The 16036-nt window shown below is 40.4% G+C and overlaps 1 pseudogene; it reads right to left on the bottom strand.

The window, feature by feature from the left end:
• Positions 14851 to 15991, bottom strand: Olr1207-ps (olfactory receptor pseudogene 1207; annotated as a pseudogene).

Consider the following 16036-nt stretch of genomic DNA (forward strand, 5'->3'; position numbering starts at 1 on the left):
AGCCACTTATCAATGACAGTATTAACTCTTGATTGCCATACAGAACAGCATCAGCCTTCTACTATCAGACCCAAAAGATCCCAAAGACTTTCCTGTACTTTAGGAACTTGAGAGGTTGTCCTACATTAGTGAGGCCAAAGGGAAGAGTCAATTTCACAGTAAAATGGTTCTCCATCATTTAGAAAGTGTCTTGATGAGTCATGGAGAACTTATTCTCAGTAGCTAATATTATCACAATCCAGGCAGAATTATTTTTTAAAAGAATATAGGGCCACCCTTAGGAGCTGGCATGTGACTCTATCATAGGAAGCCTTTTTATAATTAAACAGAAGATATGAGGGCCATATAGGTTTTAAATAAACTTTACATGCTCTTTACATTCATGGTTTTAAATAAACTTTACATGTTTTAACTTGCTTAGAATAACCTTAAAGACATATGTGGAAGCCTAAAGGTTAACCCAATAAAATGTATTATATTGTATTTAGCATAATGATAAACCTTGTTTGATCACATTCTATAATTTGATTATTTATAAGGAAAATGACTATTAACTTATATGTCATATATTTAACTGTCTACAAGAGAGGAGGTTAGAATTTTTACTTTTAGGTTTGAGCCATAAATGTCACAATTATTGAAAGTAAACACTTTTATTACCAAAATAAAACTTCATATTATAAATGCAATGTAAAATTGTCTTTTATTTCCTCAGTTGAAGGGAGGAGATGAGAGCCATATCCAAGCTGTTTTCACAGAGTTCACACTGAGGACAGAAAGTTTCATTTTCTGTTTCATCTCTAGGCCTAGGCCTGTAAGCTTCTCGCCTCCATACAATACAATCTTTCAAGCTGCTTGAATCAGTCTAACTTTTGTTAACTTATGCTGGAGTTGCTCTAGATAGCCTCATACCAACTCTGTCAATATGTTCTAATCGTCTGTCTCCTCATTCTCTGGCTCATTCTTCCTTCCTGTTTCCTCCTTATTCTCTCAGCAAACTCTCTCTGTAAAACTATTCAAGTAAAACTGCCATCTCTCTAACTATTATCTATCTATCTATCTATCTATCTATCTATCTATCTATCTATCTATCTATCTATCTATCTACCTACATACCTACCTATCAACCTACCTATCTCTTGCTCTTCTTTGCTCTCTTCAGTCACCTTTCTTTCTTGTGCTGTTCATGTGAGAGTTGCGCATATCCTATCTATGACTCATTCTGTCAAATCTTTCTCTGACTCATTACTTTGTCTGCTTCTTGATTTTACATCATTATCAAACATGGCTGCTTCTTTCTAAAAGTTAAGGTTACTTTCATTTTATTGAATTAAATATATGTATTATGGGTGTGTCTGCATTCCAGTCAGAGAGATTAAAAGTCTGTCACTCCAGCCAGATCACACAGACCTAGAAAAATTTTGGATATGAATCCTTACCAGAGCAGCCACGATTCTGGATTAAATTTCTTCTACAGTGCAGCCCTCAGAGACACTGAGAAACTTATTTTTTGATCCTTTCATACTGCCTCATTACAGAATATCAGAGTTTATTGCATGTTTCAGTTTATACAACTAACTAAAGTTTAACAAAATCAGCAAAGACTAAGAGGCCAGACTTACTTTCTTAAGTCAGTGTCTGTTGGCCTGGATAGACCTTAGGTAGTGATACTATATAGTCCTCTTTCCAAACTGCTTTGTCCATTGTCCTGGTGCATCATAAGACAGGAATCTCTCAGTTTTTGGTTCTCATAGCTATCACCCTAACTCTTTAGCTTATCATATCCTTCTCCACATTCCTAACTCCACTTTTATTCCCTTGTAATCTAGGTTATTCACCTGTTTCTCAAACTTCTATCATCCTTCATCTAGAACAAGACGGAACTCTGCCACCTTAGTCTATGTCAAAACCTTGTCTAGACACTATCTCATGGCATTAAATTATATTGATCTTTTCTAAGCCACATTTTCTGATTATTTTTTTAACTTTTAATGTAATTTTTGTGATTGAAACATGAGCTCCAGCCCCCTTCATATTTGCCTCCTGATATTATAATTACATATCCTCCTCAAAAAAAAATAAGCTTGGAAAAAGTGTCATGTCACAATGTGCCCCAGAATATTTGCCTTTGTACACACATCTTCACTTGCAAATATTCATTGTAATGAGTCTGTCTTCAATCTAGACCTCATCCCAGTTATCCTGTTGTTGCTCTGTGTTGTCTACATCCTGTTGTTTGGATCAGCAAGAGGAGCCCTCCTCATGATTTAACATTTCACATATGGTGCAGCTTTTGAGGTTGGCTAACTCAAAGTTGTGGATCTATTCCTGGGTAGCACCTGAGATGGTCAGGCTGCTGCCTCTCCAACAAGAATACCAGCAGTAGAATCTCTCCAGCACAGCTCTGACTGCCCTCCCCAGTGTTGCCACATGCATGAGGCCAGGACAGCTCTCCTACTCATGTACTTGAGGCCTGCTCACCTCCACCAAGGCATCCAGAGCCAGCTATGATTTCTGTTTATTCCAAACATGGGGCCCATTCTCACAAGTGCTATTGCTGGAAAAGGACTGAGCCAGTTTTCCTGCTTTCATAAGTTTGTGATTGGCTCACCTGTGCCCTCATTATCAGCTCCATTATTTTACAGGGGTCAAGCCCATGCCTTACTTTCCCACGTTATAGCCAGTGAGTGGCAAGGCTAGCTCTCCTGTTCCTATGATTTCCACACAGCTCTCCTGACTGCTTACGTGGCAAGAGGCAAGGGAGAAGAGGACATTATCTCTATGCCCACTTCACTGGTAATGAGTGGCAGGGCCAGATAACTGGGATGCCCCCACACTAAGGCCAAATAGTAATTTCATTTAAACAACCCCACTAGAAATGTCAAACCCTGTTGAGGACTGTCAGTATGACATCAAAAACCTGACCAAGCAACATGAAGCTAGTAGGTTAACAGGGCTGATTTCTGCAAAGGGACAGCTTCTCTTATTTCCTTTCCTACTTGGTTTTTCTTCTAGCAGTATTTTCTGTCTTGATCATTTTTAAATGTATTTATTAGGTCTAGTGCTCTGGGTTGTAGGCAGGTTGTATCTGCCCAGAGCCCTCTATTTGAAGTGAGAAATAGAATTAGAAATACTACTAGAAGAATGTCTGCATAAATCAACCCAGTGAAGAGCTCAGACCCAGTGAATTTTGAGGATATTCAAGGACAAACATTTTTGTTTCATCCATGATGCTGCTATTCTGAAACAAATCTAACACCTAAAGACCTGTTATTTAGCCTTTTTTATTTTATTTATTATATATGAGTACACTGTAGCTGTCTTCAGATACACCAGAAGAGGGCATCAGACCTCTTTACAGATGGTTGTGAGCCACCATGTGGTTGCTGGGAATTGAACTCATGACCTCTGGAAGAGCAGTTGGGTGCTCTTAACCACTGAGCCATCTCTCCAGCCCATTTAGCCTTTTTTAAATAGAGCAAAAAGTTACTGAACATAGTAAATGAAACCTCATTTTTACTGCCAGGTTGGAGGAATAAAATTATTAAAGTCCTTTATTTACAACTTTAATTGTCATTGCCTCTTTAATATTATTTCTCAAATTTTACTGCCAGCTCAGGTAGTACAATAAAGAACATTGCAAAGGTAAAAGAAAAATTTACCTATATTCTCCACCCTGTAAAGCTTTCATTAATCCTTGTATATTAATGCATGTAGATACAGTTTTATATCTTCACAAAATGCATTGTTTTTAAACTCTCTCTTCCATTAACTCAAGTTTTATGATTTTGTGCTCATCTATTATTTTTATTTATAGGACAAGATTTATCAAACAAACACCCATTCTAAAGTAAAATACCTTAGAGAACTATTGTTGCTGTCTTATTGGTTTATACCACAAAATTGCCTTAATCAAGATGGTGGTGAGGTCACATAATTGTTACTTCAAGACATCTATTTAGCAAAGTAAGACTTGAGTCCAAGTTACATGTATAGTGTTGTAGTAAATGATTGTTACCTATGTATAAATTTTCAATTATCAACACTTTTGTGATAAGTTTCAGTTAACTTTTTGTAACATATTTTGTAAAATTTTACCCATAGAAAATGAATTTTAAAAGTAGTTAATACAATACTCTTAAAAATCTTGAGATAAAGTTCATACTTCAGCAAAAGTCTTACTAAGTTAAATGAAACCAATAGATAGATAGATAGATAGATAGATACATACATACATAGCCAGATGATAGATAGAAAGATAGATAGACAGTCACAGAAATAGGTAGATATAAATAGATATGAGGAATAGCAATAATCCTCAGTGAAGTTTACCTTTTAGCTATTTTAAAGCACACAATGTATTCTGCTGTGCTATTGTGTTTTTCTCTCCTTGTCACAAAGCCAAGTGGCACAACTGACACAGGACACAGTTTGGGAGAAATTGTTTAAATAATCATGATTGGGACTGGGTGGAGATGGTGCTGCTACACTAGCATTTCAATAAAGTAGAAGATCATAAAACATTTTAATATTAGCCATACCTAAAATACCCCTGAATCCCTGCAATCAAAGATTTTCACAATATTTTAATGATCTCAAGAGCAATAAGCAACATAAGGAGCAATCCACCTAACACTACACATTCATGAGTATTCAAGAAAATGCATGTCTATCAAACAGAAGCTTATAAAGACAGAAAGTTCATGAAGTCAGAGGACACCATACAAGAACAAATATTTGGTGGCCACCTTCTTTCGTATACACAGCAGCCAAGTTTTATCCCATCTTTTCTGTGGTTCCCTCCAGAACAGAACCTCCCAATTTCTCAGAAACCATGGCAGGAGCCCTCAGGGAACAAAGCAATGAGGGTGAGCAGTGTCCAGGCTGAACCTCATACTTGAAAATTAAGTCAAGATCCAGTTTTTCCTCATATACATTAAATGTGTGCTACAGACAAGATTCATAACTACACAGCTGAAGGCTGTTAAGTACACATATTCTAGGCATAGGGAAACTATTGATGGTTTCCGAAAACACTGGGACACATTAACTTATCTCAGGCCCCATGGTGGAAGCCTGTAGCACCCTGTCTTAGTCAGGGTTTCTATTCCTGCACAAACATCATGACCAAGAAGCAAGTTGGGGAGGGAAGGGTTTATTCTGATTATACTTCCACATTGCTATTTCATCACCAAAGGAGGTCAGGGCTGGAACTCAAGTAGGTCAGGAAGCAGGAGCTGATGCAGAGACCATGAAGGGATGTTTCTTTCTGGCTTGCTTTCTTATAGAACCCAAGAGCACCAGCCCAGGGACAGTACCACCCACAAAGGGCTTGGTCATCCCCCCCTTGATCACTAATTGAGAAAATGACTTACAGCTGGATCTCATGAAAGCATTTCCAAAACTGAGGCTCCTTTTTCTGTGGTAACTCCAGCTTGTGTCAAATTGACACACAAAACTAGCCAGTACAATTGACCCCTTGTCAACTTGACAAACAAACACATCATTATTAATCCTCAACCCTTACTTTCTTATTCATCCCCAAGATCTAAATAACTTTAAGAGTCACACAGTCTTTACATATTAAAAGTTCAGAGGAGCGACAGGACCCCTGCCACAGACACCGCCGGACCCTGAAGGAAACAGACCGGATAAACAGTTCTCTGCACCCAAATCCCGTGGGAGGGAGAGCTAAACCTTCAGAGAGGCAGACAGGCCTGGGAAACCAGAAGAGACTGCTCCCTGCACACACATCTCGGACGCCAGAGGAAAAAGCCAAAGACCATCTGGAACCCTGGTGCACTGAAGCTCCCGGAAGGGGCGGCACAGGTCTTCCTGGTTGCTGCCGCTGCAGAGAGCCCCTGGGCAGCACCCCACGAGCGAACTTGAGCCTCGGGACCACAGGTAAGACCAAATTTTCTGCTGCAAGAAAGCTGCCTGGTGAGCTTGGGACACACGGAAGCAGAATTTCTCTAGAACCGGGCACGTTCTGTGTTTACCGGAAGTCCCACACCCGCGGATCCCGGCCCGCAGCAGCTCTCTGCTCCCAGACCCGGTGAGAGAGAGACCCAACCGCCTGGTCAGGTGGGCACTCCTGAGGCTGCAGAGCGGAAGAGACCACCAACACTGCTCACCCCTGCCCACATCCCTGGCCCAAGAGGAAACTGTATAAGGCCTCTGGGCTCCCGTGGGGGAGGGCCCAGGAGCGGCAGGACCCCTGTGCCTGAGACACCTCCGGAACCTGAAGGAAACAGACCGGATAAACAGTTCTCTGCACCCAAATCCCGTGGGAGGGAGAGCTAAACATTCAGAGAGGCAGACAGGCCTGGGAAACCAGAAGAGACTGCTCCCTGCACACACATCTCGGACGCCAGAGGAAAAAGCCAAAGACCATCTGGAACCCTGGTGCACTGAAGCTCCCGGAAGGGGTGGCACAGGTCTTCCTGGTTGCTGCCGCTGCAGAGAGCCCCTGGACAGCACCCCACGAGCAAACCTGAGCCTCGGGACCACAGGTAAGACCAAATTTTCTGCTGCAAGAAAGCTGCCTGGTGAACTCAAGACACAGGCCCACAGGAACAGCTGAAGACCTGTAGAGAGGAAAAACTACACGCCCGAAAGCAGAACACTCTGTCCCCATAACTGACTGAAAGAGAGGAAAACAGGTATACAGCACTCCTGACACACAGGCTTATAGGACAGTCTAGCCACTGTCAGAAATAGCAGAACAAAGTAACACTAGAGATAATCTGAAGGCGAGAGGCAAGCGCAGGAACCCAAGCAACAGAAACCAAGACTACATGCCATCATCGGAGCCCAATTCTCCCACCAAAACAAACATGGAATATCCAAACACACCAGAAAAGCAAGATCTAGTTTCAAAATCATATTTGATCATGATGCTGGAGGACTTCAGGAAAGACCTGAACACACTTAGGGAAGCACAGGAAAACATTAATAAACAAGTAAAAGCCTACAGAGAGGAATCGCAAAAATCCCTGAAAGAATTCCAGGAAAACACAATCAAACAGTTGAAGGAATTAAAAATGGAAATAGAAGCAATCAAGAAAGAACACATGGAAACAACCCTGGATATAGAAAACCAAAAGAAGAGACAAGGAGCTGTAGATACAAGCCTCACCAACAGAATTCAAGAGATGGAAGAGAGAATCTCAGGAGCAGAAGATTCCATAGAAATCATTGACTCAACTGTCAAAGATAATGTAAAGCGGAAAAAGCTACTGGTCCAAAACATACAGGAAATCCAGGACTCAATGAGAAGATCAAACCTAAGGATAATAGGTATAGAAGAGAGTGAAGACTCCCAGCTCAAAGGACCAGTAAATATCTTCAACAAAATCATAGAAGAAAACTTCCCTAACCTAAAAAAAAGAGATACCCATAGACATACAGGAAGCCTACAGAACTCCAAATAGATTGGACCAGAAAAGAAACACCTCCCGTCACATAATTGTCAAAACACCAAACGCACAAAATAAAGAAAGAATATTAAAAGCAGTAAGGGAAAAAGGTCAAGTAACATATAAAGGGAGACCTATCAGAATCACACCAGACTTCTCGCCAGAAACTATGAAGGCCAGAAGATCCTGGACTGATGTTATACAGACCCTAAGAGAACACAAATGCCAGCCCAGATTACTGTATCCAGCAAAACTCTCAATTAACATTGATGGAGAAACCAAGATATTCCATGACAAAACCAAATTTACACAATATCTTTCTACAAATCCAGCACTACAAAGGATAATAAATGGTAAAGCCCAACATAAGGAGGCAAGCTATACCCTAGAAGAAGCAAGAAACTAATCGTCTTGGCAACAAAACAAAGAGAATGAAAGCACACAAACATAACCTCACATCAAATATGAATATAACGGGAAGCAATAATCACTATTCCTTAATATCTCTCAATATCAATGGCCTCAACTCCCCAATAAAAAGACATAGATTAACAAACTGGATACGCAACGAGGACCCTGCATTCTGCTGACTACAGGAAACACACCTCAGAGACAAAGACAGACACTACCTCAGAGTGAAAGGCTGGAAAACAACTTTCCAAGCAAATGGTCAGAAGAAGCAAGCTGGAGTAGCCATTCTAATATCAAATAAAATCAATTTCCAACTAAAAGTCATCAAAAAAGATAAGGAAGGACACTTCATATTCATCAAAGGAAAAATCAACCAAGATGAACTCTCAATCCTAAATATCTATGCCCCAAATACAAGGGCACCTACATATGTAAAAGAAACCTTACTAAAGCTCAAAACACACATTGCACCTCACACAATAATAGTGGGAGATTTCAACACCCCACTCTCGTCAATGGACAGATCATGGAAACAGAAATTAAACAGTGATGTCGACAGACTAAGAGAAGTCATGAGCCAAATGGACTTAACGGATATTTATAGAACATTCTATCCTAAAGCAAAAGGATATACCTTCTTCTCAGCTCCTCATGGTACTTTCTCCAAAATTGACCATATAATTGGTCAAAAAACGGGCCTCAACAGGTACAGAAAGATAGAAATAATCCCATGCGTGCTATCGGACCACCACGGCCTAAAACTGGTCTTCAATAACAATAAGGGAAGAATGCCCACATATACGTGGAAATTGAACAATGCTCTACTCAATGATAACCTGGTCAAGGAAGAAATAAAGAAAGAAATTAAAAACTTTTTAGAATTTAATGAAAATGAAGATACAACATACTCAAACTTATGGGACACAATGAAAGCTGTGCTAAGAGGAAAACTCATAGCGCTGAGTGCCTGCAGAAAGAAACAGGAAAGAGCATATGTCAGCAGCTTGACAGCACACCTAAAAGCTCTAGAACAAAAAGAAGCAAATACACCCAGGAGGAGTAGAAGGCAGGAAATAATCAAACTCAGAGCTGAAATCAACCAAGTAGAAACAAAAAGGACCATAGAAAGAATCAACAGAACCAAAAGTTGGTTCTTTGAGAAAATCAACAAGATAGATAAACCCTTAGCCAGACTAACGAGAGGACACAGAGAGTGTGTCCAAATTAACAAAATCAGAAATGAAAAGGGAGACATAACTACAGATTCGGAGAAAATTCAAAAAATCATCAGATCTTACTATAAAAACCTATATTCAACAAAATTTGAAAATCTTCAGGAAATGGACAATTTCCTAGACAGATACCAGGTATCGAAGTTAAATCAGGAACAGATAAACCAGTTAAACAACCCCATAACTCCTAAGGAAATAGAAGCAGTCATTAAAGGTCTCCCAACCAAAAAGAGCCCAGGTCCAGACGGGTTTAGTGCAGAATTCTATCAAACCTTCATAGAAGACCTCATACCAATATTATCCAAACTATTCCACAAAATTGAAACTGATGGAGCCCTACCGAATTCCTTCTATGAAGCCACAATTACTCTTATACCTAAACCACACAAAGACACAACAAAGAAAGAGAACTTCAGACCAATTTCCCTTATGAATATCGATGCAAAAATACTCAATAAAATTCTGGCAAACCGAATTCAAGAGCACATCAAAACAATCATCCACCATGATCAAGTAGGCTTCATCCCAGGCATGCAGGGATGGTTTAATATACGGAAAACCATCAACGTGATCCATTATATAAACAAACTGAAAGAACAGAACCACATGATCATTTCATTAGATGCTGAGAAAGCATTTGACAAAATTCAACACCCCTTCATGATAAAAGTCCTGGAAAGAATAGGAATTCAAGGCCCATACCTAAACATAGTAAAAGCCATATACAGCAAACCAGTTGCTAACATTAAACTAAATGGAGAGAAACTTCAAGCAATCCCACTAAAATCAGGGACTAGACAAGGCTGCCCACTCTCTCCCTACTTATTCAATAGAGTTCTTGAAGTTCTAGCCAGAGCAATCAGACAACAAAAGGAGATCAAAGGGATACAGATCGGAAAAGAAGAGGTCAAAATATCACTATTTGCAGATGACATGATAGTATATTTAAGTGATCCCAAAAGTTCCACCAGAGAACTAGTAAAGCTGATAAACAACTTCAGCAAAGTGGCTGGGTATAAAATTAACTCAAATAAATCAGTTGCCTTCCTCTATACAAAAGAGAAACAAGCCGAGAAAGAAATTAGGGAAACGACACCCTTCATAATAGACCCAAATAATATAAAGTACCTCGGTGTGACTTTAACCAAGCAAGTAAAAGATCTGTACAATAAGAACTTCAAGACACTGAGGAAAGAAATTGAAGAAGACCTCAGAAGATGGAAAGATCTCCCATGCTCATGGATTGGCAGGATTAATATGGTAAAAATGGCCATTTTACCAAAAGCAATCTACAGATTCAATGCAATCCCCATCAAAATACCAATCCAATTCTTCAAAGAGTTAGACAGAACAATTTGCAAATTCATCTGGAATAACAAAAAACCCAGGATAGCTAAAGCTATCCTCAACAATAAAAGGACTTCAGGGGGAATCACTATCCCTGAACTCAAGCAGTATTACAGAGCAATAGTGATAAAAACTGCATGGTATTGGTACAGAGACAGACAGATAGACCAATGGAATAGAATTGAAGACCCAGAAATGAACCCACACACCTATGGTCACTTGATTTTTGACAAAGGAGCCAAAACCTTCCAATGGAAAAAAGATAGTATTTTCAGCAAATGGTGCTGGTTCAACTGGAGGGCAACATGTAGAAGAATGCAGATCGATCCATCCTTATCACCCTGTACAAAGCTTAAGTCCAAGTGGATCAAGGACCTCCACATCAAACCAGACACACTCAAACTAATAGAAGAAAAACTAGGGAAGCATCTGGAACACATGGGCACTGGAAAAAATTTCCTGAACAAAACACCAATGGCTTATGCTCTAAGATCAAGAATCGACAAATGGGATCTCATAAAACTGCAAAGCTTCTGTAAGGCAAAGGACACTGTGGTTAGGACAAAACGGCAACCAACAGATTGGGAAAAGATCTTTACCAATCCTACAACAGATAGAGGCCTTATTTCCAAAATATACAAAGAACTCAAGAAGTTAGACCGCAGGGAAACAAATAACCCTATTAAAAAATGGGGTTCAGAGCTAAACAAAGAATTCACAGCTGAGGAATGCCGAATGGCTGAGAAACACCTAAAGAAATGTTCAACATCTTTAGTCATAAGGGAAATGCAAATCAAAACAACCCTGAGATTTCACCTCACACCAGTGCGATTGGCTAAGATCAAAAACTCAGGTGACAGCAGATGCTGGCGAGGATGTGGAGAAAGAGGAACACTCCTCCATTGTTGGTGGGATTGCAGACTGGTAAAACCATTCTGGAAATCAGTCTGGAGGTTCCTCAGAAAATTGGACATTGAACTGCCTGAGGATCCAGCTATACCTCTCTTGGGCATATACCCAAAAGATGCCTCAACATATAAAAGAGACACGTGCTCCACTATGTTCATCGCAGCCTTATTTATAATAGCCAGAAGCTGGAAAGAACCCAGATGCCCTTCAACAGAGGAATGGATACAGAAAATGTGGTACATCTACACAATGGAATATTACTCAGCTATCAAAAACAACGAGTTTATGAAATTCGTAGGCAAATGGTTGGAACTGGAAAATATCATCCTGAGTGAGCTAACCCAATCACAGAAAGACATACATGGTATGCACTCATTGATAAGTGGCTATTAGCCCAAATGCTTGAATTACCCTAGATCCCTAGAACAAACGAAACTCAAGACGGATGATCAAAATGTGAATGCTTCACTCCTTCTTTAAATGAGGAAAAAGAATACCCTTGGCAGGGAAGGGAGAGGCAAAGATTAAAACAGAGACTGAAGGAACACCCATTCAGAGCCTGCCCCACATGTGGCCCATACATATACAGCCACCCAATTAGACAAGATGGATGAAGCAAAGAAGTGCAGACCGACAGGAGCCGGATGTAGATCGCTCCTGAGAGACACAGCCAGAATACAGCAAATATAGAGGCGAATGCCAGCAGCAAACCACTGAACTGAGAATAGGTCCCCTATTGAAGGAATCAGAGAAAGAACTGGAAGAGCTTGAAGGGGCTCGAGACCCCAAAAGTACAACAATGCCAAGCAACCAGAGCTTCCAGGGACTAAGCCACTACCTAAAGACTATACATGGACTGACCCTGGACTCTGACCCCATAGGTAGCAATGAATATCCTAGTAAGAGCACCAGTGGAAGGGGAAGCCCTGGGTCCTGCTAAGACTGAACCCACAGTGAACTAGTCTATGGGGGGAGGGCGGCAATGGGGGAAGGGTTGGGAGGGGAACACCCATAAGGAAGGGGAGGGGGGAGGGGGATGTTTGCCCGGAAACCGGGAAAGGGAATAACACTCGAAATGTATATAAGAAATACTCAAGTTAATAAAAAAAAAAAAAAGTTCAATCCATTTAAAATGTCAAATATCTTTTAAAATCCCAAGTCTTTTTAAAATTCAAAGTCTCTTAACTATGGACTCCATTAAAATACTTTCTTACTTCAAGAGGAAAAAATATCAGGGCACAGTCACAATCAAAAGCAAAATCAAATTAACTGTCCAATGTCTGGGATCCACTCATGATCTTCTATGCTCCTCCAAGGGCTTGGGTCACTTTCTCCAGCTCTGCCCTTTGTAGCACACACCTTGTCTTCTAGGCTCCAGATGCCTTTCTCCACTGCTGCTGCTGCTCTTGGTGGTCATCTCATGGTACTGGTGCCTCCAAAATGCTGCTGTCTTCCATTGCAGCTAAGCTTCACCAATAGCCTCTCACAGGCTCTCTTCATGGTGGCAGGCCTCGACTCCTTTGCATGACCCCTTCAGTCTTGGGCCATCAATTGCAACTGAGGGTGCACGTTCACCAATGGCGTTCCATGGCCTCTCACAGTGCCCAACCTCAGCTGTTCTTCATGACCCCTTCATGACTTCAAAACCAGTATCACCTGGGTGACTCTTACACATTACCAAATACAACAGTGGCTATCTGTAGAACACAGCCTCTTTGTGCTCTCAGAAATACTTCCCAGAAGATATCACCTCGATGATGCTGGTCTCTTCTTAATCACTGTTAATTTCTAGCTCAACATCGATACTCCCAGTAAGGCAAAGGTTCGCTTTAGTAGTTTTGGTATCGTGTTAATCACAGCTGATTCTTCAGCCCCAGCTAACCAAAACCACAGAATCTTCACAAGCCAAACAACATGACCCTGACAAGAGTCTTTATTCTTCCCTTTGAAATTTCACAAGCCAGGCCTCCATCTTCTGCATTGTTCTCAACATTATCTGTGAAGCTCGTACAGAAGCTCTTAACATCCCAATAGCTCTTCTAACTTAAAGTTTCAAAGTCCTTCCACAGTTCTCCCCAGATCATAATCAGGTTGTCACAGGAATACCCCCTGTCTTAGTAAGGGTTATTCATGCACAAACATCATGACCAAGAAGCAAGTTGGGGAAGAAAAGTTTTATTCAACTTACTTCCATGTTGCTGTTTCATCACCAAAGGAAGTCAGGACTGGAACTCAAACAGGTCAGGAAGCAGGAGCTGATGCAGAGGCCATGGAGAGATTTTTCTTATTAGCTTGCTTTCCCTGGTTTGCTCAGCTTGCTTCCTTATAGAACACAAGACCACCAGCCCAGGGATGGCACCAACCACAATGGACTGGGTCCTCTTCCCCTGATCACTAACTGAGAAAATGCCTTCCAGCTGGATCTCAGGAAGGCATTTCCAAAACTGAAGCTCCTTTTTCAGTGATAACTCCACTTTGTGTCAAGTTGACACACAAAACTAGCCAGTACATAACACAAGGCATATCCCAAAATTGGCAGCTCCAGCTGAACACCCATATCTCATTGGGATATCAGAGTATTATAGGCATGGGGTGCTAATCAGTCTGACAAAGAGAAGAAGGCTTTTATTCAGATAGTGTTTGGCCAGGGCTATTCCTGCAAGACAGGATTTCAATGATGGAGCGCCAAGGCACAAAAGACAGGGGTTTCTAAAGGCAGGTAAAACATATGGTTGCGTCCCATCTATGTGCAGACATACATCCTGCAATCAGGAGATAACATTAGTTTACACACGAGTGTCTTTGCCTAAGTACAACCATGTCTTAGTCAATTTAGAAAACTTATATCAGCAGTTTTCCTGGTTTTCTTGAGAAAACTTTGTTTACAAAAGCAGAAGCAGTGTTTCATATTGTGCCCATTATTGTGGTGAACAGCAGAATGATCCCTTAACATTCAATAGGTTTCCATCTGTCTTGGAGTTATTGCGACTTTCAGGCTAAAGACAACTTTGTTTCATAGATCTCTTAATCAGCATAAGTTAAACTTAAAACATAAACTTATCCATCACATAGGAAACTTGGTTAGTCAAATTCTTTCCAATGGAGACATACTAGGTCCTTATATTCACATACCTGCTGTCAGGTCAATGAGGGGAAAACCTACTATAGGAGAGGACTGGAATCAAAACAGACTCAACTTCTTTTTAACAAACAACTTTAAGACAATGAGAAACAGAGAAAAAGGCATTCATTCATTTCTCCTCTTTACCTTGCCTTTTGAAAAACAAAGGAGACTTTATAATGAAATCTCCTTCAATTCATGCCAGAAGTTTACTTCAGATTACTTAACTTTACAAATTACTGATACACTGTCTCTGAGAGAGCCACATGAAACTTGTAAATATAATTTGTTGCAGTGGTGATTGAGATGTTCCTTGCCAAGCATGAAAGAAAGTAGGGTTATGATGTCCCCAAATCACATGACAAAATAAGAAAATAAACATGTACATTCAGATAAATCCCTTGAATTTTCAGTTTCTGAAATTTCATAGTCAATTACCTACTGCTCCAAACAATCCTTCGAAAATGTAAACCTCAAAGGTCGTAAGACTTGAGTTCCATAAGAAATATAACTTAGGTAAAATTCCTTTTCATCAGAGTTTTCCTAAGTGCAAGGTGGACATCCTTATTCCTTATACTGTAGATGAAAGGATTCAGCATTGGACCAGCAATGGTATAAAAGATGGTAGATATTTTATCTTTGTCCTCAGATGCACCAGAAGGCTTAAGGTACATGAACGCTGCAGCTCCAAAGAAAAATGAAACAGCTATGACATGGGAGCCACAAGTACTGAAGGCTTTTGACCTACTTTCTGCAGAATGGATGCTGAGGATGTTGGAAAGGATCAAGGTGTAGGAAACAAAGATTGTCAGTGTGGGAACTATGACATTGACACCCATAACAATAAAGATCACCATCTCATTAATGGCGATGCTTGTGCAAGAGAGTTTCAGGAGAGGTAAGTCACATACGTAGTGATTGATGATGTTGCCATCACAGAAAGTCAGGCTTACCATACTACCAGTATGTGCCATGGCACCCACAAACCCCATCACATACACCCCCACTGTCATCAAGAGGCAGACCTGATGAGACATGGTGACCTGATAAAGCAAAGGCTTACAAATGGCAGCATATCTGTCATAGGCCATTGCTGTCAAAATATAACATTCATCAATAACAAAGAAGGCAAAGAAAAAGAGCTAGTCATGCACTCAGCATAAGAGATGATGTTCTGCTTCACAAAACCCACCAGCATTCTGGGGATTATGACAGTGGAGTAGCAGAGATCTGTGAAGGAAAGGTTGAAGAGAAAATAGTACATGGGGGTGTGCAGGTGAGGACTCAAAACAATCAGAATAATCAAGCCCAGATTCCCCACCATGGAGATAACGTAGATTCCCAAGAACAGGAAGAAGAGAGGCATTTGGAGCTCTGGTTGCTGTGTCAAGCCCAGCAGGATAAATTCTTTCACTGAAGAAGCATTTCCTAAAACCATTTTTCCCTATGTCATATCTGTATGAATAGTAATAATTATAACATTAAAATGGAATCCCAACACATTTCAACCTACCACATTAATATGAGAATAAGAACCAGAATAGAAAGATAAATTCAAGCTCATAATTCTTGGTGCCTTGTATACCATATCTTATGAG

This window comes from Rattus norvegicus, chromosome 8 (genome assembly GCF_021556685.1).
Source record: "Rattus norvegicus strain SHRSP/BbbUtx chromosome 8, alternate assembly SHRSP_T2T, whole genome shotgun sequence".
In the NCBI taxonomy this organism is placed as follows: domain Eukaryota; kingdom Metazoa; phylum Chordata; class Mammalia; order Rodentia; family Muridae; genus Rattus; species Rattus norvegicus.